Source organism: Protopterus annectens, chromosome 4.part0 (genome assembly GCF_019279795.1).
Source record: "Protopterus annectens isolate FY-2018-M chromosome 4.part0, PAN1.0, whole genome shotgun sequence".
In the NCBI taxonomy this organism is placed as follows: Eukaryota; Metazoa; Chordata; order Ceratodontiformes; family Protopteridae; genus Protopterus; species Protopterus annectens.
Window position 1 is genome coordinate 197,114,445 of NC_056733.1, and position 23,685 is coordinate 197,138,129.

At 43.1% G+C, this 23,685-nt stretch overlaps 1 protein-coding gene across 1 annotated transcript in view; it reads left to right on the plus strand.

The window, feature by feature from the left end:
* Window positions 1–23,685, plus strand: part of SLC25A10 (solute carrier family 25 member 10) — a 518,101-nt gene that overhangs the window by 298,379 nt on the left and 196,037 nt on the right. The gene's annotated exons all lie outside the window — the stretch shown is intronic.

A 23,685-nucleotide genomic window follows, 5' to 3' on the forward strand; every position in this document is an offset into this window, starting at 1 on the left:
TTCTCACTCAAACACTGTTTGCATACCTTTTGGAGTAATTTCCAACCTTATCACAATGTGTATACCATTTGGGATAATTTCATACCCTTTTTGGAATAATTTCCCATCCTGTTTTGTATAGTGTTTGGGGTTTACTTTCTACCCTGAAACTGTATATTATTTGTGGTCAGTTCTTCCCTGATATTGTTTGCATGCTATTTGAAGTCATTTCCTGGTTCAGTTTGTGTACTGTTTGGGGTAATTTCAGAGTGTAATTTTTGTGTGCATAGAGGTATATTCCACTCTGATACTGCCTCTGTGCCATTTGAGGTCAGTTCTCACCTTGAAATTGTGTTTATTCTATTATAGGTAGTTTTCAGCATTGCCACTGTGTACTGTTGGGGTCGTCTTCTACCTACAGATTTCTATAGTATTAGAGGAGATATTTTGCCGCCTGCTGCTTGCGTGCTATTAGTGGCAGTTTCTTACCCTGATATATTGTAATTCAGGGTCCTTTTGTCATCCCTGATGTACACTGTCTCACTTTCTTTTGTAGGTCCTTGGATAGATCAGCATCAACTTCATACTGGGCTTGTTTCACCTTAAAAATACAGATAATTTTTGTTTCTGTTTTCTAGGACCTGTTTAAAAGTAATTGCAAAGAGCTTTGAATGGGTCAAGCTGGATGTTCCTTACTGTTGGGTGTTATCATTGCGCATTGCACTGTCATTTCTAAGTGACCTGTTATGGCACTGACCAACTCAAGAGTTGCATTTCTACCACACATTCAGTGAAATACCACCAGCCATTTACATCACAAAGGACCCCTGTGAAAATCCCCACTGTAGAGTAAATGAAGCACCAGCAAGCCTGCTGCATCAGACTGCTCCCAAATAGCAGTAATGAAACACCACCTGTATCAGACTGCCCCTGCACTGCGCCATCTGTGTCCTGCACACAGACTGCCCCTGAACTGCACCATCTGTATTGTGCACACAGACTGCCCCTGCACTGCACTATCCATGTCTTGCACACAGACTGCCCCTGCACTGCACCATCTGTGTCCTGCACACAGACTGCCCCTGCACTGCACTATCCATGTCCTGCACACAGACTGCCCCTGCACTGCACCATCTGTGTCCTGCACACAGACTGCCCCTGCACTGCACCAACTTGTGTCCAGCACATAGACTGCCCCTGCACTGTACCATCTTGTGTCCTGTCCTGCATCACAGACTGCCCCTGCACTGTACCATCTTGTGTCCTGTCCTGCATCACAGACTGCCCCTGCACAGTACCATCTTGTGTCCTGCATCACAGACTGCCCCTGCACAGTACAATCTTGTGTCCTGCATCACAGACCACCCCTGCACTGCACCATCTTGTGTCCAGCACATAGACTGCCCCTGCACTGTACCATCTTGTGTCCTGTCCTGCATCACAGACTGCCCCTGCACTGTACCATCTTGTGTCCTGTCCTGCATCACAGACTGCCCCTGCACTGTACCATCTTGTGTCCTGTCCTGCATCACAGACTGCCCCTGCACTGTACCATCTTGTGTCCTGCATCACAGACTGCCCCTGCACTGTAACATCTTGTGTCCTGCATCACAGACTGCCCCTGCACTGTACCATCTTGTGTCCTGTCCTGCATCACAGACTGCCCCTGCACTGTACCATCTTGTGTCCTGTCCTGCATCACAGACTGCCCCTGCACTGTACCATCTTGTGTCCTGTCCTGCATCACAGACTGCCCCTGCACTGTACCATCTTGTGTCCTGCATCACAGACTGCCCCTGCACTGTACCATCTTGTGTCCTGTCCTGCATCACAGACTGCCCCTGCACTGTACCATCTTGTGTCCTGTCCTGCATCACAGACTGCCCCTGCACTGTACCATCTTGTGTCCTGCATCACAGACTGCCCCTGCACAGTACAATCTTGTGTCCTGCATCACAGACCACCCCTGCACTGCACCATCTTGTGTCCAGCACATAGACTGCCCCTGCACTGTACCATCTTGTGTCCTGTCCTGCATCACAGACTGCCCCTGCACTGTACCATCTTGTGTCCTGTCCTGCATCACAGACTGCCCCTGCACTGTACCATCTTGTGTCCTGCATCACAGACTGCCCCTGCACTGTACCATCTTGTGTCTTGCATCACAGACCACCCCTGCACTGCACCATCTTGTGTCCAGCACATAGACTGCCCCTGCACTGTACCATCTTGTGTCTTGCATCACAGACTGCCCCTGCACTGTACCATCTTGTGTCTTGCATCACAGTCTGACCCTGCAGAGCACCATTTGTGCCCTGCGTCACAGACTGACACTGCAGAGCACCACCTGTGTACTGCATCATAGACTTCCCTGTACTTCACCATCTGTACCCTGCATCACAGACTGACAGTACAGAGCACCATCACCTTCCTGCATGGCATTGCTACCCTTCAGTAACTGAAGCACGATTGGACTTCACCTGCATAACACCGCTACCCTGCAGTAACTGAAGCATGATCAGCCTTCTGTATTATGGACTGCACCTGCATAACACCGCTACCCTGCAGCAGCTGAAGCGCGATTGACTTACTGTTAACTAAAAGACAGCATCATCCTCAGAGTGACTACCATCTAGCCATCAGCAGCTGTACTGAGTGAGGCAGCAAACCTGGACTGGATGCAGACTAGGGTACGTCATCAATAGAGGGAAGCATGGAATTTTGTGATTTTTTTTTTTTTTTTTTTTTTTGTTAAAAAGTGTATGCATGTTTATATATATATATATATATATATATATATATATATATATATATATATATATATATATAGCTATACAGTTGTTTTTATCTGAAGCAAAAGATTCAGCTGGACACATTTCATCATTACAGTGGCTAGTAAATAAGTAACTTAATGAAATTCATACATTTAAAAACAGACTTGATGGGAAACTGGAAAAAAAACTTTCATTTAATGAAATTTGCTCTTGTCCAGGGGTGCATTGTGGCATCTAATGAGTTGCCACAATGCATTTTCATTGTTCTCATTTCATATTTATTTGAGGCATTTTTAATAAAAAAAACTTTATACACTTATTAAACCATGGCTCACATTTAGTGTATTACTTGGGAGGTCACTAGAGGGACAGTGAGAACTTCATTCATAGACTTTAATGGAAGTATCTCTGCACATGAGTGACAGTGCACCTATTTAAAACGGGTCTATATTAAATCAGCGGATGCTTAAAATAGCGAATGCTGATTTATCGACCAAAAGCTGACAATCCCGAAGATACAGAACAGCGTTTTTTTTCCCCAGAGAAAAAAAATTGCTGGGTAGTTTTCGGGATGTTGCCATTTCCTCCACTGTGGTGCAATCTCAGAGTGGGTATATTTAAGTAGGGGGTGTGGGGGGGCACAACTGTAAGTAAACATAATCCCTAGATGGCAGGTTGCATACATAATCCCTAGACGGCAGGTTGCATAATGTGGTTTATATGCATCTTCTCCATTTCCATCCTTCTGTTCATTTTCTGATAACCTGCTATATCCTTTCCAGGAGTGGTCTCAGTATGTCAGTTGCAATACATAACGTGAAGTGAGTTACATTTGTAGTTAGATGTAGCCCTGTGACCAAGAATGCTTGGTAGTGGACAAGTGGAGTGGTGGAAGGAAGATTACTTTAATCACACACTAGTGGGCAGCAGAGTACAGTCCTCTGTGTTGCCAGAGGGGAAGTGCCTGTAATGCTATATATGTAAATGGCGGCCTTAAAAGTTAGGCATATAATACAGTGTGTGTGTATATATATATATATATATATATATATATATATATATATATATATATATATATATATATATATATATGTATATGTAATATATATATGTATATGTATATATATATATATAATCTAAATGGTGGTCTTAAAAGATAGGCATACAGTACGGATTTATTTTATGCATTTTTCCCATAGTTACTAAATGCACATGAGGAGTCCGTGTTAGCTTTATTTTTTGGATGCCTGACCCTGTAGTTGAGTGTGAGAGCCTTGCTTTACAGGTTCATGTGAACTCCATAGCCTCTCCTGATAGCCATCAGGAACAAGGCTTTGAAGCTTATTCTGGGCAGGGGGAGCCTATTGTTGTAGAACATACACTGTCTTACATAACACCTGTGGGCAATTTGAAGAATGTAAGATGTTCTTCGTGTTTCACTGTTGCAGTCATAACTGTAGGGTGCTCCTGCCGGCAGGCAGCCCGAGGTCGGCCAGAATCCCAAAGTCTGGGTCCGGCGTCGGCTGTACAAGCTAGTACCCTGCCGTCAGTACGCTTTGGTACATAGCCCTCAGCCGACGCCATCTTCTCCAGTCTTTCTTGCCGTGCGGTGGAAAGCAGCTCGCAAGTCGTTGGTTGGCGATTTTCGAACAGCGTATTTTGTTGTTGTTGGTCCGAAGTTCTTACTTCTCTTCTCAAAGCTAAGTACCCCATTGGGGAATCTTTTTCTTGTTCCTCCAATGTCAGAAAAAGTTAATAATTGTATAACGTGTGGGAAACAAATACCTCATAAAGATTTCTACTCTTACTGTCTACCTTGCTTAGGCCCTGACCACGACGTTTCTTGTTGTCGGTTCTGTGCCAGGTTCAACTCTCGTACTATCAAGCGCAGGTACGATTGGGCTTTAAATTATTTTGGCAGACGCTTCAATTATAGAATGTCGTCGGACACTACCGGAATTCAAAAGAAGCGCAAAGACAAAGACAGGCCTCCGAGGTCCAAACAGGACTCGTTGCAGCTGGAGCCAGCGTCCGGTTCGGCTGTCGTCAGTGAGGCGCTTTGCAGCCCCTGTCGTCCGCCACTTCTGAACCGATGGCCGATACGGACTCCCATGGGGAGCCATCAAGGCCCACTATTTTAACTGCTGCAGGACCTTCGGACGTCGCTCCTTCAGATGGGTCCGGAACCGCTGTGCAGGTACCGGCTTCTGAGGGGGTTTTCAGGCCTACTCACATCACTATTTCAAAGGCAAAGGCAAAGACAAAGACTCCTGTTAAGTCTAAAGTTCCTGCTCAAGCTGCTTCCGAATCTACTCCCAGGACACAGAAGCAATTATTAAAGATGGCTGAAGATTTGCTTACAATGATTAGGGGTTCTCACCCCCCTCCTGAGAAAAGGCCTCGACAGGATGTTACTCTGGATTCCTCTGACCAGGCTTCTGTATCTTCTGTTTCTTCCTCAGATCAGGACTATTCCTTTCCTCCTTATGAGGATTCGGATGCTGAGGACTCTTTACCCTCGGCCTCTCCGCCTGAGGATTTCTCTTTTGGGGAAACCTTGCATGAGATGAGGGAACATTTTCATTGGGAAGGACAGGAGTATTCTGCTTCCAAGAAGAGGCTTAGGAATTTCTTCTTCTTCCTCAACATAGGCCTTTAGCTATCCCTCCTGTTTTGGACATTGTAGATGATGCTTTTCTGAGGCTAATTTGAATCCTGATTCCATGCCTCCTGCTCCTTCTAAGCCTGATAGATTTTATAGGGTTCCTGACTCTCATTTATTCTTATTTAAAACCCTTCTGCGGATCCTAAAACTATTTCTCAGGGCTCTAAGGCTGCTAAGGTTGCTACTTCTAAAAATCCTATTCCCTCTGAGAAGGATTCTCGTGCTTTAGACAGGTGGGGAAAAAAGGTATATACTTCTGCTACCCTGTCTGTAAGGGCTTTAAATTGCCAGTTTCATATGTTTAAGTATCAGCAATTTCTTTTGTCTGTTTTAAAGCAAAGCTTGCTTCCCTTCCTGCATGTGCAGAGGATAAGGAACTTCAGGATGTCTTGCATGCTACTGAACAAGTGAACAAACATAGTTTACATTGTGGTTTTGATGCTTTGGATGCTTCTTGCAGGGCTGCAGCCTCTGGTACTGTTATCAGGAGACATGCCTGGCCGTGAACAAAGTTTACCTGAACAGGTTAAGGCTAAGTTATTAGATGCCCCTGTTCAACATGATGTTCTTTTTGGATCCAAGGCTGAGGAAGTTATTAAAAAGATGGAAGAAAAGGCAAAGTCTATGCAGACTGTGAAAGATTTCTTGCAAGTTCAGCCTCCTAGATTTTCCAGGAATTGGCCCTCTAAAAATTGGTCATTTCCCATGTCTGACAGGCCTCAAAGGGGAAGATATAGACGCTCCAGAGGTTGTGGTCAAGGTCAGGCCTCTTACAGATCTAGACAATGGACTGCTTCCTCACCTAGAAGGGGAGAAGACAGATCCCAATCTCAAAGAAAGCAAACTCAATGACTCTCTCGGTTGGACTACAGGACCCCTTCACCTGGAGGCCCCTCTCGGAGGAAAACTGTCTCTTTTTTACAGAAATTGGACTCATATTACCCAGGACAGATGGGTATTGGACGTGATTTTAAAGGGTTACAAATTCCACTTTCACACTTTGCCAAGGGCTCACGGTTGGCCAGATCTGCCAAAACTTCAATGGTCAGAGGCCTTAAATCAAGTGGATGCTCTTCTGGCCATGAGAGCCATAGAGCCTGTTCCACTCTCGGAGATGGGAAAAGGTTTTTATTCAAGACTGTTTCTGGTTCCAAGAAAACAAAACTCATGGAGACCTATTCTGGACCTTTCTGTGTTAAACACCTTTTTGGAAATTCCAAAATTCAAGATGCTTACTGTGCAGCAACTAATTCCAATGCTCTCTCAGGACACCTGGATGGTGACATTGGACTTAAAGGAAGCCTACTTACACATTCCCATCAGGCAGGAGCATGGGAAATTCCTCAGGTTCAAGGCAGGTTCGAGGCACTTTCAATTCTCTGTACTGCCCTTTGGTTTATCTACTGCCCAGAGTCTTTACCAAGTGCCTGGCACCAGTAGTGGCTTACTGCAGACTTCAGGGATCCAGATTTACCCCTATTTGGACGACTGCCTTATTCAGGCAGACAGCAAAGATCTTCTACTTCAACATCTGGACTTTGTTCAATGTCTTCTCCTCCTACTGGGATTCTCAGTGAACACAAAAAGTCACATTTGATCCCTTCTCAACAAATGGTATTCTTGGGAGCCCTCTTAAATACAACCTTACAAAGGGCCTTCCTCACTCCAGAAAAACAAACTCAGCTGGCTTCTACTTTCAGCACCTTGGCAACTCTATCTCAGCTCACTGCAAGGAAATTCCTGCAGGCTCTGGGCTACATGGCTTCCTGCATTCTGTTGATTCCAAACGCAAGGCTTCATATGAGAAAGCTTCAATGGTATCTGAAAAGTGTATGGTCACAGCATTACCACGATCTGGATATTCTGATTCCTCTGATCCCCTGCCTTCAGAGGGAGTTCCTCTGGTGGTCCAGGGTATGCGCTTTAAACGAAGGGAAGCCTTTTCGTCTACCTCAACCTACTCAAATCCTAACCATGGATGCCTCGGATTATGCCTGGGGAGCACACTTTCTAGACAATTGCCAGCAGGGAACATGGACAAAGGGCCATCTTCACTGGCACATCAATCTGAAGGAAATGTTGGCAGTTCAAAATGCCCTTCTAGCCTTCAAGAACCTTTTGCAACCAGGGCCTCTGCTAATTCGCACAGACAACACCACGGTCATGTGGTACATCAACAAGCAGGGGGGTTCTCATTCGTACCCCCTTTGCAGACTAGCTATGGCTTTATTAGACACAGCTCTAAATTTGAATCTGCATCTCCAGGCTCAATTCATTCCAGGGGAACAGAATCTCTTAGCAGACAGCCTGAGCAGAAACATTTCAGATCCTCACGAATGGATGCTAGACACCAACTTATTCAACAGGATTACTGCAGTTTGGGGATGTCCCCAGATGGATCTGTTTGCATCCCATCTCAATCATCAGCTGCCTCGCTTTTGCACCAGGTCCTTCCACAAAACAGCTTGGAGAGTGGATGCCCTGTCCTTCAGCTGGAGAAGCCTTTCAGGATATGCCTTCCATCCTCTTCCTCTACTACCTCGGGTATTACTGAAGATAAAACAGGACAAGCCCAAGTTCCTCATCTTGATTGCTCCAAATTGGCCTCGACAGTTTTGGTATCCAACTTTAAAGCACCTGTTCTTGGGGCCTCCTTGGATTCTCCCTCTGAACCCTTCGCTTCTGTCTCAGCATCAGGGTCAGTTACTACATTCCAATCTCAAGACCCTTTGCCTGGCAGCTTGGCTCTTCCTCTAGTCTTCCCAAACAAGTTTTGGATGTTCTTCTGGAAGCTAGACGGCATAGCACTAGGAAATCCTATGCCTCTAAATGGAAGAGGTTTTGTATTTGGATGCAGGACCGAGGCTCGGATCCTCTGGTACCTGATCTCTCTTCTATTTTGCTTTACCTTTCGGAACTTTTATCCAAAGGACTTTCCTTTTCTTCCATTAAGATTCATGCTTCTGCTATTTCTGCTCATTTCAGTTCTGATCCTCCTGTTTTTTCTCATCCTTTGGTGAAGCAATTCTTGAGAGGGGCTAAAAATTTGCGGCATCCCAGGACCCCTCCTGTCCCTGCCTGGGATCTTAATTATGTTTTAGAAAAACTTACTTTGCCTCCTTTTGAGCCTGCTGCATCTTCAGATATTAAGTTTTTTATCTTGGAAAACTGTTCTTTTATTAGCATTGACCTCTGCCAGAAGGGTCTCAGAGTTGCAAGCTCTCATGGCTGTGGAACCATACCTCATTTTCCATCAGGACAGAGTATCCTTGAGGACCAATCCTACTTTCATGCCTAAGGTGATTTCGAAAGTGGCTTTGAATCGGACAATTCACCTTCCTACTTTCTTTCCAAATCCTCAAAATAAAGGGGAAATGATTTTGCATTCATTAGATGTGCACAGACAGTTACGATTTTACCTGGACAAGACTAAAGAGTTCAGAAAGTCTAATCAATTGTTTGTTTCTTTTGCCTCCAGTTCTCTTGGAAAACCTATTTCTAAACAAACTATTTCCAAATGGATTGCTTATGGAATCAGATTTTGTTACACTCATCATGGGAAACAGTTTCCAGGTACCATTAGAAGTCATTCTACTAGAGCAGCTGCCACTTCTACAGCTTTCCTCAGAGGAGTCCCTACCAAGGATATATTGGAAGCTACCACTTGGAATTCTGTGCATACTTTTTCCAAGCACTACAATCTCCCTCTGTTTTCTAAGACCAGGGCAGGCTTTGCCTCTGCTGTTTTGCAGGGTATTCTTGCCTCCCCTTCTTCTATCTAAAGCCTCCTCCCCTTTTACACTGCTTTAGGATTCCACCCTACAGTTATGACTGCAACAGTGAAACACGAAGAACATAGTACAGTTGTGTACACCTACCATAAATGTAGATGTTCGAGTGTCTTCACAGTTGCAGTCGGGGTTTCCCTCCCTCCTATCCCCTCTTTTTTCTCCCTTTTCCTTTTTTTGTGGTGTATTTGTGTTTCCTTGTTGGATTCATTTTTGTTTTGTTGGGGACTTCTGACATCTAGGGCAAGAAAGGCTGGAGAAGATGGCGTCGGCTGAGGGCTATGTACCAAAGCGTACTGACGTCAGGGTACTAGCTTGTACAGCCGACGCCGGACCCAGACTTTGGGATTCTGGCCGACCTCGGGCTGCCTGCCGGCAGGAGCACCCTACAGTTATGACTGCAACAGTGAAGACACTCTAACATCTACATTTATGGTAGGTGTACACAACTGTACTTTTTGCATACTGCTTGAATTTGGCAGATAGAAGGAAAATGGGGAACCCAGACAGAAGAGGAACAAACAGCTGAGTATCAAATTGAAGAGCCTCTTGCTGTGAGGCAGAAATGCTACTGTCTCTGCCACTGCCCTGCCTTTCTCCTGTACATTAACCCATACCCATGTAATGGATTTGACCACCAAAAGGACTCGGGACTCCCTAATGAAATATGTGAGCCACAATGCTGAGAACCTCAAATGTAGGAAAAAAGGACTGAAAATACAGGAGAAGAGTGAACACTGCTGCTGTCCTTTGAGCTTGTTTTTGCAGGAAGGCACCCTCCCTTGTCCACCCTGATGTGGGGGACAAACCCCTTACACTCCAGCCCTGTATATACCATCTCTGGAATCATCATACCTCAGAGAAAAAGGAATATTCCAAGAAATGGTAGTCTCAGACCTGGTATATTTAAATCTGGATTGTTGGTCATTCAATTTCCACATTCCAGGACTTTGTATTCCAAGTCCTGACATTCTAAACCATTAGTAGGCATCAGACTTGCAGTTCCACACAGTGATTTTTTTTTTGAGTTTACCAGAGTGGTAATTCTTACATCTGTTTTGTAGAATGATCAGACTTTTTTTTTTACAGATTTTTCACTCAGGTTAATGTGTTTTGCTCCAGTGCTTGTCCTCAGCTACAGTATGTGCACTAGTGCTATACCCATACTACAGACTGTGACCCAGTATTTGAGCCCTCTGCATTAGCCCATGCCCCAGTGCTTGTCCTCCTATAACAGTTCTCACCCTGATGATTATCCCTGCAGGTAGACTCCATTCCCCAGGGCTTGTCCCACTAGCTACAGTCATTACTGCAGTGCTTGTCCCTTTGTTACAGCCCACGCCCACTGCTTGTCTTTTACATTAAATATGTGCCCCAGTGCTTGTCTCCCTGCTACATTCCTTACCTAGTGTTTGGCCCCTGCTACAGTCCTCACCCCAGTGCTTGTCCCACTCATACCACAGTCCATGCCTCGGTGCTTAGCCCCACATGCTACAGTCCATACTCTAATACTTTGCCCCTCCTCTTTCTGCCTGTCCCCCTGCCTCAATGCCTGTCCCCTCTGCTGCAGTTTTTGTAGTGGAGGGAACAAGCACTGGGAAAGTTTCTCCTCAGTGGTTGTCCTGCTATACTCTTGACCTCAGCAGCTGACTCCTGCTGCAGTCTTTGTTCTCCCTGCTACAGTCCTTGTCTCAGTGATTGCCCCTACCCTCTACAGTCTGGTCCCAGCAGTTCACTCCCCATTTGTAGTCCATACCCCAGTGCTTGCCCCTCACAATACAGTCTTTGCTCCAGTGATCCTTTACTTTTCTCACCTGCTACATCCATGCTTTAAAGCTCATGGCCCAGTGTTTGTCGCCTTAGTAGTCTCCATGCTACAGTAATTCCCCCTCTCCCCAGCTACATTACTTGACTTTATGCTATTCGTTCAGCTACCATCTGTGCTGGTCTCCCCTAGCAGGTAAAGTATGTTCCCCAATGCATGTCCCCCAACTGCTACATGCTGTAGTCCTTGCTTCACTTATATTCCTTGCTATTCCTTGCCTAAGTCCTTTTTCCCCCTGCTATAGTTTATGCCCCAGGGCTTGTCTTCCACCCTCCCAGGTGCTACAGTCCATGCCCCTGGGCTTGCCTTCCAGGTGCTACAGCCCATGCCCCAGGGTTTGTCCCCCCCCCCAGCAGCTGCAGTCAGTGCCCCACAGCTTCCCCTCTTCTTTCCTCCTCACACTACAGTTGGTCCCCCAGGGCTTGACCCCCCCCTCGCGCTATTTGTCCATTCTCCAGGGCTTAATCCTCCCCCGTGTGCTACTGTTCATGCCCTAGGGCTTGTCCTCTTCACCAGTGCTACAGTCCATGTCCCAAGGCTTGTCCTCCCTCGCGTCCATGCTACAGTCTATGCCATAGCTCTTTAACTTCCTCTTGCTACTTCTGTCTGTGATGCTATAGAACCATTGTCATGCCATTGTGTAGAGTTTGCCATTTCTTATACATGACTTCATTGGTACAGTTCTTCTTTTGGCAGACACCACTGCAGCTAATCTCGCCATGTTTTAAATAGATTGGGCGGTGCAGTGGTGCAGCAGTTGGCATTCTTTGCAGAGTCTGTATGTTTTCCTACATTTGCGTGGGTTTTCTCCAGGTGCTCCAGTTTCCTCCTACATTCCAAAGACATGCAACTGGAGCATTTCCTCCCGGGCCTTTACTGAAAATAGACTCTGTCCCAGTCAGACGTCCCGGTAAACAAATGTTACATAAATAAATAAAAATTTTCGAATTGCCATTTGTGTTGCTCTATTTGAACCCCCCCCCCCCATAATTGTCAGACTACATGTGTTGCAAGTAAATATTCTTTTAGCTTGGAATCTTCATGTGCAGAATTTAACAGCTGGTAGAGCAACAGAAATAGTGTTCCACCGGTTTACCACTTCATTTTTTAAACCAGCTCACTCTTAGCCTCTTCTTTTTATTCTCCTGTAACACATAGATTCTTTCTGTAGCCGAATGATTTTTCATCCATCCCCATCTTACCTATTCTCATCATCCGTAATTGTTGACCATGTGTCAGTCTGTGATCCCACTCTTCCATGCATCTGTAACAGCTGTATGCGTTTCCTAAGGGTCCTGTAACACAGAGATGATGAGTGGAAAAGCACTGAACATTTGCTTTGTTCTGTAAGAACTTTGCATTTATTTTATCAGTCAAGTACAGTCATAGCTAATGGTAGTTCAACTGCATCTTGAAATTCCTGGATTTTTTCAATACAGATTGCATCTTTGCTACAGTTTGTTGTGGTGGTAGAAGTAAGAAGATGATCCTTAGAAAACTGTTGAACATTTATGGAAACATCCCATTGCATCTCTGGTCACCATTTCTCAAAAGTCCAGGAGTCTACTGAGAATCAGGAGCAACACACTTTGCACCTTAAACTTTCTGCCACATGGTGGCAGCACTGCTGCAAGTAGTGTGATATTTCTTCTATGATGGTTAAAAACCACAAAAAGAAAAAAATCTAGCAAAGCAAGACTTTCCACTGTGTGATACCTTAAGTCTCTTGTGTCAGAAGCGACATGGGATATATGCACATTACCCTTTAAAGATATGAGGTGTTTCAGCTAAATGGCAATTCTGAATGTCCAAGACTTTTTTTTTTTTTTTTTTTTTTTACTTTTAAGTCTAATTATGGATACAAGAGGTTTAAGGTATCACACAGTGGGAAGTCTAGCTTTGCTAGATTTTTCTTTGTGTTTTTTAACCAATTGGTTTTCCTGTGTGACCTTTTTACTCATTGTTTTAGTTTGTTGGTTGGGATATTTTGTAAACACCCTAATGTTTGTGGATATCATTTGGGTACAACATCCCTGCGTTTCCAAAAGTCAAACATTCCTCTTATGCTCTGCTGATGATGCCATAAGAAGGCAGAAACATGCATGTCCACAAATAGAGAAGTTTGACTTTAATGGTTAAGGTGTTTGACTTACAGCCACAAGGTGCAGGGTTTGATTCTCACATAGGGTAATTTGCTAGGCTTAAAATGGTCCACAAGGGCAGTTAGCCTTGTACTAAAACTATGAACTATTGGCCTGAAATTGTCCATAAATAGACTTAAAAGTAAAAAAAAAAGTCTTGGACATTCAGAATTGCCATTTAGCTGAAACAGCTGATATCCTTAAAGGGTAATTTGCATATATCCCATGTCGCCTCTGATACAAGAGGTTTACGGCATTGCACAGTGGAAAGTCTAGCTTTGCTAGATTTTTCTTTTTTAACCAATTGTTTTTTCTGTGTGACCTTTTTACTCGGTTTTAATATTTTTCTGTGATGGGTAACATACCATTGCTCATTGCATTTGGTTACAGGAAAGTCACCTGTCAGGATGGACATTTGGACGACAGTTACCAGATACTGCAAATGACTACAGTGCCATGAACAAGTGGTAATGGCAGCTCATAAATCTTTGTGCCCTGAAGAAAATATATGGATATGGCTCAGATGCCAGCTTATGGTTGGAAATTGTATGCGGAGTCATGTTGTTCTCTCATCAGTGTTTTATTCATTTCCCTGCACTCTTCTTATGCACATAGACAGAGTATCAACATTCTGAAAACAACTCTCCTAAGTCCCAAAGGCAACCTTGCAGCGAATACAAAATCTTCTTGTAAGATGATGAAATGCTTAGATTGATACAGTAGCATAATTATTTTGGCCTTAAAAAAAGGACAGATGTGTCACAAAGGATGTGCTCTGTCTGAGATCTAACACTGTAAATTTGTAATAGAAATATTTAAAATTGTGAAATTTGTTCTGTATTTTTCTTGCTTATAACATTGAGAAATTTGTTCTTTCTTATTTATAATAGTAATAATAGTAACAACAACAATGATTTTATATTGCTGTATTCACTCACGCTCCGTGTCTTCTAGAAAACCAGTTGTGTAACAGATGGATTAGGAAGTCCTGTTAGAGTTGCAGGAACATGGAAATTCCTGCAGTAAGAGAAACAGGATTTGTAAATACATGCAGTAGTCATTGATAACGAATCGAAGCAGTAAAGCATTCATCATTAAATTTATTATTTTCATGGCAGAGGCTGAAGAATCATGAATGCAAAAAATCAACTCCTACTTGGAAGCTGGTTTTTCATGGGAGAATGAGAAATGTCCTTTCAGGATGAAACTTTTTCCCCCATCATAGATTAGACATAAAAACCTGTGCTGTGTATAGATGGTTGTTTAGAAATGCCCTTATTGCATGTTTGGTGTCTAAATATTAGAAATGAGTATTATGATATATTCATTTTACAGTATCCGCTTTATCCTTTTCTAGGTCATAAGGGAGCTGCAGCCTCTTTAGACAAACAATGGGCACAAGGCAGAGAGGCAGTTCTGGCTGGGATGTCTGTTCACCTCAGGATGTGCATTTGTGCAGACAGGCGCACAGAGACATGCTGTTGATGTGATACTTTTTGGCTCATTTAAAGGTAGTGCCAGCCATGAGCCTGGCACCATGGTTGTGTGCCACTTCCAGTTTCTTTCCTAATTGCTTCTGAACAGAGGGCCTCCATGTTTAGTCTTGGAGACATTATAGTAGATGACAGAAAATGCTGGGGGCTTTCTCCAGGCATTGATGTTTCCTTTCATTGAATTTTGATAATTATTGGCAGTCATCTAGAGATCCTAATGTCAGTAGCATTTCCTTCTGAAAAAGAAGGTGGTGCATGATTTGTATTTTTTATAGGAATGAAAGACTAATGGGAGGGGCCAGGCAAACACAAAACCCACAGACGTGGCTTTTTCTGGAAAAGAGATGATAAACTTTTGTCTCTAGGTATGGAAAGTTATTTATATATTTCTGTAAATAAGGAACAAAACAAGTCCCCTTCTTTTGTGCAAATGTGTTGAGAATTTGAAATGAGAGTAAATGTGCTTTTATCAGTAAAAATGATAATTAAATAGACATAAGATGTTTTTCTAAGATACAGAGAAAATCACTGATATTTTTACCATATTGGTGATTTATACACAAAGTATAGGATTCAGAAAAAGATTTCATAGCATACAAAGCACCTGCGTGTGTCCAGGACAATCATATGGCATTGACAGTTAATTCAAAAGACTTGTGCTATTTTTAGATGAAATGCTAATGTATGCAAATGAGAAAAGAATGGGGTAGTGCATTTCAGAAACATCATGAATGCACATTGTCTAAGTAGACTGACTAAGTAGAAGTTGACGCTGCATGTATGGAAACGTCAAACTGCATGCAAGAAAATGTAAGCGTACACTGTAGAAATGCTGAGGTTGCAGCAGGGGTTTTTCACTTAAAATTCATGTGCTCTAGGCAGTGGAGGAAACGTTAGATGTTCTTCGTGTTTCGCTGTTGCAGTCATCACACTTGGGTTATCCTGCCAGAGGTAGCCCTCAGTCAGCCCGAATACCAGAGGCTTAGTATTTCTGCATCAGTTGCTGTCGCTCCAGGACTGACGTCAGGTTGTTTGTGGTATAAAATCAGGCAGCTGACACCATTACATTAGTCTTTCTTGCCGAGGAGCCCGAAGCAGAAGCAGTCCGCACGAGTGTCGGTCAGTCCCTACCCGAGTTATTTCCGAATTGAAGTTGAAGTCTTCTAAAGCCAAGACTCTTCTTTGACTAAGGATCCTGCGGATGTCTCAACCTTGGATGGGTCCGGAGCCACTGAGCAGGCACTGGCTTCCGAGGAAGATCTTCGCACTACCGATACTCGACACAAACTGACAACTTCTTTCGCGTCTTCAGTTTTTTCTAAAACTACTGAGTTTCTAAGGCCCAGGTTATGAACTACGCCTAAAAAACTGACGACCCAAGCTCAAGCGGGGAAAAAACCAAGGGGCCAAATTTTTTGGGCCAGGATTTGGACACTGTCATTCAAATAATACCTTGCATTCAAAAGAATTTTGTGGTGGGCTCAGGAATGTCACCTAAACAAGGGACTCTCTGTGACCCGGCCAGAGGCGCAGTCAGATTTTAACGACAGATGCCTCGACATTGCTTGGGGAGCTCATCTAAATGGAAAGTGGATACAAGACAAGTGGCCTGCCAGACTACAGCATCTACATATCAACATGAAGGAGATGTTAGCAGTCCAGTTTGCATTAATGGCTTTCAAGGAGTTACTTCTTCCAGGGCAGGTGTTGATTCTAACAGACAACACAACTGTCATGTGGTACATCAACAAACAAGGGGAACACATTCTTACCCGCTATGCAGGCAAGCAATGATTTTATGGGTGACTGCGCTCAGCTTGCAACTAACTCTTCAGGGCAAGGTTTCTGCCGAGCACAGAACTCCTTAGCAGATGTGTTAAGCAGACAAATCATGGATCCCCACGGTGGAAACTGGATCTTCATGTATTTCAGAAATTGACAGTGTCATGGGGAACTCCAGACATAGATCTGTTCGCTTCTCCACTAAACCACCAGCTGCCAAAGTTTTGCACAAAGGGGTTTCATCACACAGCTTGGAAAGTGGATGCTCTTTCTTTCAGTTGGAAAAATCTTCATGTGTATGCCTTTCCACCTCTGCCTCTTCTTCCAAAGGTGCTCCTAAAGGTCAGACAGGACAAGCCAAGGATGATTTTAATAGCTCCAGATTGGCCTCGCAACACTGGTACCCACTACTAAGGAGTCTGGTAAGGACGCCTCCATGGCCTTTACCTTTGATTCCACATCTGTTATCTCAGAAGGACGGTCACCTGCTCAATGTCAAGCTTCACTCTCTTCATCTAACTGCCTGGCATATTCTGTTTTGAAACACAGCAGGTCTCAACTTCCTCAACAAGTTTTAAATGTGATTATGGAAGCCAGAAGACCTAGTACAAGGAAAGTGTAATGCATGAAAAATGGAAGAGATTTTTATTTTGGAGTGCAGCAAAGAATTTGTAGATTTCTGAGCCTAATTTGAGTGTGGCTCTTCAATATCTTACTGAGTTATTGGACAAAGGTTTGTCCTTCTCTTCCATTAAGATTCATGCTGCAGCAATTTCTGCTCACTATGATTGTGACCCACCATTGTTTTCGATCCTTTGTTCAAGCAGTTTCTTAGAGGGGCAAAGAATATAAGACCCCCACGTAGAGCTCCTACTCCTGCTTGGGATCTCAATTTTGTGTTGGAAAAACTTACTCTACAACCTTTTGAGCCTGCGGCTACTGCTGAATTGAAATACTTGTCATGGAAGACTGCTTTTTGTTGGCTATTACTTCTGCAAGAAGGGTTTCTGAGTTGCAGGCCCTTATGGCAGTAGAGCCCTTTTGATTTTCCATAAGGATAGGGTATCATTACGTACTAATCCTTCCTTTATGCCTAAGGTGGTTTCTAGTGTGGCTTTAAACCAAACTATTCATTTGCCTACTTTCTATGCAGATCCCCAAAATAAGGGGAAAAGATTTTGCACACTTTAGATGTACATAGGCAGTTGCGTTATTATTTAAGCAGGACTAAGGATTTCAGGCAGTCTCAGCAGTTGTTTGTTTCTTTTGCTTTGAGTTCTCAGGGCAAGCCTGTGTCTAAGCAAACTATTTCTAAGTGGATTGGGTTTTGCATTTCATTTTGTTATTCCCATCATGGCAAGGAGATTCCAGCTGGGATTAGGCCTCATTCCACTAGGGCTACTGCCACTTCAACAGCATTTCTAAGGGGGGTGGCAACTAAGGATATTTTGGAGGCAGCTACTTGGAGTTCAGTGCATACTTTTTCTTAGCATTACCACCTTCCTCTCTACTCTAAATCTAGGGCTGGTTTTGCCACAGCTATTTTGCAAGGCATGTTGACAGCTCCTGCTTCCTTATGATTTGCCAGCCTCCCTTACCTCTGCTTTGGGATTCTACCCAATGGTTAGGACTGCAGCAATGTGGAATGAAGAACATAGTACAGTTTTGTACCTACCATAAATGTAGATGTTCGAGGATCCACATTGCTGCAGTCCAATTTACCCTCCCTCCTTCCCCTCTGTGTTTAGGGGTGGTGGTGGGTTAGGATATACTCTTGTACTTTTGTATATATTGTATATATGTTTGGTGCAGGGTGTTTTGGTTTGGGCCTTGTCTTTTTAGGGTCTTCTGACATCTGGGGCAAGAAAAGACTGAGGATATGACGCCGGTCATGCGCATTAGTACCCTGACGTCCTGACATCAGTCTAATGCGCCTTGACCGACGTCAGCCATATACTTTGGTATTCGGGCCGACTGGACAGCGGACTACCCAATGGTTAGGACTGCAGCAATGTGGATCCTCGAACATCTACATTTATGGTAGGTACAAAACTGTACTTTTTCTCCAGGTGCTCCAGTTTCCTCCTACATTCCAAAGACATGCAACTGGAGCATTTCTTCCCGGGCCTTTACTGAAAATGGACTCTGTCCCAGTCAGACGTCCCGGTAAACAAATGTTAAATAAATAAATAAAAATTTTCGAATTGCCATTTGTGTTGCTCTATTTGAACCCCCCCCCCATAATTGTCAGACTACATGTGTTGCAAGTAAATATTCTTTTAGCTTGGAATCTTCATGTGCAGAATTTAACAGCTGGTAGAGCAACAGAAATAGTGTTCCACCGGTTTACCACTTCATTTTTTAAACCAGCTCACTCTTAGCCTCTTCTTTTTATTCTCCCATAACACACACATTCTTTCTGTAGCCGAATGATTTTTCATCCATCCCCATCTTACCTATTCTCATCATCCGTAATTGTTGACCATGTGTCAGTCTGTGATCCCACTCTTCCATGCATCTGTAACAGCTGTATGCGTTTCCTAAGGGTCCTGTAACACAGAGATGATGAGTGGAAAAGCACTGAACATTTGCTTTGTTCTGTAAGAACTTTGCATTTATTTTGTCAGTCAAGTACAGTCATAGCTAATGGTAGTTCAACTGCATCTTGAAATTCTTGGATTTTTTCAATACAGATTGCATCTTTGCTACAATTTGTGGTGGTAGAAGTAAGAAGATGATCCTTAGAAACTGTTGAACATTTATGGAAACATCCCATTGCATCTCTGGTCACCATTTCTCAAAAATCCAGGAGTCTACTGAGAATCAGGAACAACACACTTTGCACCTTAAACTTTCTGCCACATGGTGGCAGCACTGCTACAGGTGGTTTGATATTTCTTCTATGATGGTTAAAAACCACAAAAAGAAAAATATCTAGCAAAGCAAGACTTTCCACTGTGTGATACCTTAAGTCTCTTGTGTCAGAAGCGACATGGGATATATGCACATTACCCTTTAAAGATATGAGGTGTTTCAGCTAAATGGCAATTCTGAATGTCCAAGACTTTTTTTTTTTACTTTTAAGTCTAATTATGGATACAAGAGGTTTAAGGTATCACACAGTGGGAAGTCTAGCTTTGCTAGATTTTTCTTTGTGTTTTTTAACCAATTGGTTTTCCTGTGTGACCTTTTTACTCATTGTTTTAGTTTGTTGGTTGGGATATTTTGTAAACACCCTAATGTTTGTGGATATCATTTGGGTACAACATCCCTGCGTTTCCAAAAGTCAAACATTCCTCTTATGCTCTGCTGATGATGCCATAAGAAGGCAGAAACATGCATGTCCACAAATAGAGAAGTTTGACTTTAATGGTTAAGGTGTTTGACTTACAGCCACAAGGTGCAGGGTTTGATTCTCACATAGGGTAATTTGCTAGGCTTAAAATGGTCCACAAGGGCAGTTAGCCTTGTACTAAAACTATGAACTATTGGCCTGAAATTGTCCATAAATAGACTTAAAAGTAAAAAAAAAAAGTCTTGGACATTCAGAATTGCCATTTAGCTGAAACAGCTGATATCCTTAAAGGGTAATTTGCATATATCCCATGTCGCCTCTGATACAAGAGGTTTACGGCATTGCACAGTGGAAAGTCTAGCTTTGCTAGATTTTTCTTTTTTAACCAATTGTTTTTTCTGTGTGACCTTTTTACTCGGTTTTAATATTTTTCTGTGATGGTTAACATACCATTGCTCATTGCATTTGGTTACAGGAAAGTCACCTGTCAGGATGGACGTTTGGACGACAGTTACCAGATACTGCAAATGACTACAGTGCCATGAACAAGTGGTAATGGCAGCTCATAAATCTTTGTGCCCTGAAGAAAATATATGGATATGGCTCAGATGCCAGCTTATGGTTGGAAATTGTATGCTGAGTCATGTTGTTCTCTCATCAGTGTTTTATTAATTTCCCTGCACTCTTCTTATGCACATAGACAGAGTATCAACATTCTGAAAACAACTCTCCTAAGTCCCAAAGGCAACCTTGCAGTGAATACAAAATCTTCTTGTAAGATGACGAAATGCTTAGATTGATACAGTAGCATAATTATTTTGGCCTTAAAAAAAAGGACAGATGTATCATAAAGAATGTGCTCTGTCTGAGATCTAACACTGTAAATTTGTAATAGAAATATTTAAAATTGTGAAATTTGTTCTGTATTTTTCTTGCTTATAACATTGAGAAATTTGTTCTTTCTTATTTATAATAGTAATAATAATAACAACAACAATGATTTTATATTGCTGTATTCACTCACGTTCTGTGTCTTCTAGAAAACCAGTTGTGTAACAGATGGATTAGGAAGTCCTGTTAGAGTTGCAGGAACATGGAAATTCCTGCAGTAAGAGAAACAGGATTTATAAATACATGCAGTAGTCATTGATAACGAATCGAAGCAGTAAAGCATTCATCATTAAATTTATTATTTTCATGGCAGAGGCTGAAGAATCATGAATGCAAAAAATCAACTCCTACTTGGAAGCTGGTTTTTCATGGGAGAATGAGAAATGTCCTTTCAGGATGAAACTTTTTCCCCCATCATAGATTAGACATAAAAACCTGTGCTGTGTATAGGTGGTTGTTTAGAAATACCCTTATTGCATGTTTGGTGTATTAGAAATGAGTAGTTATGATATATTCATTTTACAGTATCCGCTTTATCCTTTTCTAGGTCATAAGGGAGCTGCAGCCTCTTTAGACAAACAATGGGCACAAGGCAGAGAGGCAGTTCTGGCTGGGATGTCTGTTCACCTCAGGATGTGCATTTGTGCAGACAGGCGCACAGAGACATGCTGTTGATGCGATACTTTTTGGCTCATTTAAAGGTAGTGCCAGCCATGAGCCTGGCACCATGGTTGTGTGCCACTTCCAGTTTCTTTCCTAATTGCTTCTGAACAGAGGGCCTCCATGTTTAGTCTTGGAGACATTATAGTAGATGACAGAAAATGCTGGGGGCTTTCTCCATGCATTGATGTTTCCTTTCATTGAATTTTGATAATTATTGGCAGTCATCTAGAGATCCTAATGTCAGTAGCATTTCCTTCTGAAAAAGAAGGTGGTGCATGATTTGTATTTTTTATAGGAATGAAAGACTAATGGGAGGGGCCAGACAAACACAAAACCCACAGACGTGGCTTTTTCCGGAAAAGAGATGATAAACTTTTGTCTCTAGATATTACCATATTGGTGATTTATGCACAAAGTATAGGATTCAGAAAAATATTTCATAGCATACAAAGCACCTGCGTGTGTCCAGGACAATCATATGGCATTGACAGTTAATTCAAAAGACTTGTGCTATTTTTAGATGAAATGCTAATATATGCAAATGAGAAAAGAATGGTGTAGTGCATTTCAGAAACATCATGAATGCACATTGTCTAAGTAGACTGACTAAGTAGAAGTTGACGCTGCATGTATGGAAACGTCAAACTGCATGCAAGAAAATGTAAGCGTACACTGTAGAAATGCTGAGGTTGCAGCAGGGGTTTTTCACTTAAAATTCATGTGCTCCAGGCAGTGGAGGAAACTTTAGATGTTCTTCGTGTTTCGCTGTTGCAGTCATCACACTTGGGTTATCCTGCCAGAGGTAGCCCTCAGTCAGCCCGAATACCAGAGGCTTAGTATTTCTGCGTCAGTTGCTGTCGCTCCAGGACTGACGTCAGGTTGTTTGTGGTATAAAATCAGGCAGCTGACACCATTACATTAGTCTTTCTTGCCGAGGAGCCCGAAGCAGAAGCAGTCCGCACGAGTGTCGGTCAGTCCCTACCCGAGTTATTTCCGAATTGAAGTTGAAGTCTTCTAAAGCCAAGACTCTTCTTTGACTAAGGATCCTGCGGATGTCTCAACCTTGGATGGGTCCGGAGCCACTGAGCAGGCACTGGCTTCCGAGGAAGATCTTCACACTACCGATACTTGACACAAACTGACAACTTCTTTCACGTCTTCAGTTTTTTCTAAAACTACTGAGTTTCTAAGGCCCAGGTTATGAACTACGCCTAAAAAACTGACGACCCAAGCTCAAGCACCTGCTTCCATGCCTCAATCTCAAATGTTAAAATGGCAGAAGACCTTATCTTGTTTATTAGGGGAAGCCAGCTTAGCCCTTCCACAAGAAAAAGAGACTTGTCCCCACCAGTTTTATCTGACCAGGAGTCCGATGATTGACGTTTCTAAATATGAAGAAATGCAACCCTTGTCTGCTTATGAGGATTCAGATGCAGAGGAATCCATTCCTTCTGCGCCACCTCCAGAGGATTTTTCATTTGGTGAAACCCTACATACTTTAAGGGAGCATTTCCAGTGGGAGTGTCAGGACTATCCTCAGTCCAAAAAGAGACTCCGGGAATTCTTAGATTTATCATAGCCCAGACCTTTAGCCATTCCTCCTGTCCTGGATGTTGTGGATGATATTTTTATGGACTCCAGTTTAACTTCTGACACGTTTCCTCCTGCTCCCAGGAAGCCTGACTGGTATTACAGAGTCCCTGACTCTCACAAATTTCTTTTCAAGAATCCTACTGCTGACCCAGAGGTAATCTCCCAAGGACCTAAAGGAATAAAAGCAACCACAGCTAAGAATCCCACCCCCTTGGACATGGATTCCCGAGCTATAGACAGATTGGGTAAAAAAAGTATACACCTCTGCAATTCTTGCCATTCGAGCACTAAACTGTCAGTTCCACATGCTGAAATACCAGCAGCATACTGTAGAACTCCTTAAACAAAAAATGTCTACCTTTCCGGCTTGTGCAGAAAATAAAGCATTGCAGGAGCATATGCATTCTGCAAGCCAAGTTACTAGACACACTTTGCAGTGGGGCTTTGACGCCCTGGAAGCATCCTGCAGGGCAGCAGTCACAAGTTCTGTACTTAGAAGACATGCTTGGCTTAAGGAACAGACCTTGCCAGACCACGTCAAATCAAAACTATTGGACGCACCATTGAACAAAGATAATTTGTTTGGCACCAAGGCAGAAGAGGTTTTAAAAAAAAGATGGAAGAAAAATCTAAATCTATGCAGACAGTTAAAGACTTCTTGCAGGTCCAGCCTCCGAGGTTCAGTAGGCATTGCCCCTCCAAGCACTGGTCCTTTCCGGCCCCCTCAAGACCAGCTCAGACAAGACCTAGGGTAAGCGGACCCCCCCCCCCCCCCCCCAGACAGCATTATCAGGGA